The sequence below is a fragment of the Glossina fuscipes genome, unplaced genomic scaffold (assembly GCF_014805625.2).
Source record: "Glossina fuscipes isolate IAEA_lab_2018 unplaced genomic scaffold, Yale_Gfus_2 222, whole genome shotgun sequence".
Lineage (NCBI taxonomy): Eukaryota > Metazoa > Arthropoda > Insecta > Diptera > Glossinidae > Glossina > Glossina fuscipes.
This window is the reverse complement of record NW_023998565.1, coordinates 767,974-770,043: the sequence shown is the minus strand read 5'-3', so window position 1 is coordinate 770,043 and position 2,070 is coordinate 767,974. Positions and strand designations below refer to the sequence as shown.

At 24.7% G+C, this 2,070-nt stretch overlaps 1 pseudogene; it reads right to left on the bottom strand.

The window, feature by feature from the left end:
• Nucleotides 1-295: 295 nt before the first annotated feature.
• Nucleotides 296-1,097, bottom strand: LOC119642436 (annotated as a pseudogene).
• Nucleotides 1,098-2,070: the final 973 nt, after the last annotated feature.

Genomic DNA, 2,070 nt, shown 5'->3' with positions numbered 1-2,070 from the left:
TTCGTTACGGACCAAACCAAGCACTTTGTGTTCACATTGATCCTGATTTGCTGAAGAACAGAAGAAGAAGAAGAAATAAATAAGATGTCAAAAATAAACAAAAATACAAACCATTTAATACATTCATCTAAAAAAAAAAATTAAAAGAAATTGCAATTTAGTCGCTGGAGTTGAAATTTTGAGATAAAGAAAAATACAAATCAAATATTCATTTGAAATTTCTACATCAACGGTTTAAGACGGTAAGATCGAGTAAATTTCGTAAGCCAGATATTTACACATGTCTCCTTGTATACTAGTAAGCTAATGTTGTTTCCAATCCCAGTATACTGAATACTCCTAATAAGTAAGAATTTATTAAAACTAATATTATTAAAATTTTTAATATGATAATAAATCCAACAACGTCTTTATAAGTAAAGTAAGGGTGAAATGGAATTTTGTCTGCGTTTGAATTTAATCCTGTTGGGTTATTAGAACCAGTTAGAAATATTAATGAATTATTGTTATAGCTAAAACAATACATGGTAAAATAAAATTAAAGGGAAAAATGGAGATGATGTAGCATTATCTACTGCAAATCCTCCTCATACTCATTGTAAATCTTGTCATACTAAATCTTGTTCTAGATAAGGGATTGCTGATAAGACATTAGTAATTACTGTAGCTCCTCAAAAAGATATTTGTCCTCAAGGAAGAACATGTTCTATAAAAGCTGTAGCTATTACTAAGAATAGAATAATTATTCATACTAATCAGGTGGGAGTAATTAGATATGTGTCATAATATTTTCCTCGTCCAATGTGAAGATAAATACAAATAAAGAATAATGAGGCTCCGTTTGCGTGAAGCGTTCCTAACAATCATCGATTATTTACATCTCGACAAATATGATTAACTCTATTAAACGCTAGATTAATGTCGGCAGTATAATGTATCGCTAAAAATAAACCTGTTAAAATTTGAATAATTAAACATAATCCAAGTAATGACCCAAAATTTCATCAGGCAGAGATATTGATAGGAGCTGGAAGTTTTACAAAAGCATTATTAGCGATCGAAAATAAAGGGTGTTTAATTCGCAAAGGCTTGTTCATTAATTAAATATAGGTCGTAAAGGACCTTTTGAAATTTTGGTAATTTTTACTAATGCAATTAATTTAATTAGTAAATAATTTATTAATAAATTGTAATAAAATTTTTTGGGTATTTATATAATTTATTTACAGGTGATGTATTTTCAGATTAGTAAATGTATTTTCATAAAATAAAATAAAATTAAATATTAATAAAAGTGAATAAAGAATTCATAGAATAATTTCAAGAAGTAGTTTAATTAAAATATTAATTTAATTGAAGTATTAGTTTTTTCTTGATATAATTTCTTGATATAATCTTGTTATAATTTAATCTTGGTTTACAAGACCAGGGTTTTTAATAGGCTATGAAAACTAATGATTATTAATTTATATTGAATTTTTCCAAGAATTTTGCTTTTAATATGAGTATTTAGTTTCATTTCTAATCGAAAGAATTTATAATCTATATTATTAAGATTAGAATATTTGGTTCTAAGATTATTTTTTTTATTATTTTTATTTTTAAATATAATTGCATATGAATTATTTTTTAGAATAATATTTTTGACTTTTAGAGTTTGCGAAGGAACATTAGGCTTATCTACTTTAGTGTCTACTATTCGAACACATGGTAATGATTATTTTCAAAGATTTAATATTTTATAATGTTAAAACGTATTATATATCTTATATTCATTTTTCTTACTTGTTTTATAAAAAAATTATACTGTATGGTTCAAAATTTAATATTTTTGTTAATATTTATATTAATTATTATAAATTATAAAATAAAGTAATTTATAAATATTTCTTATTTATTTGGTTATAATATAATTTCTTATCGGTTAATTTTACTTAGAGTATGAATCAAAAATTGCCTGTAGATTGACCATGAAAATACATGGCCGGATATCAGGGCAGGGAAGATTAGATCGATTTACAGAATGCTACTGATTCTAAATCGATTGAAATAACAAAGCGAGAATCTGTT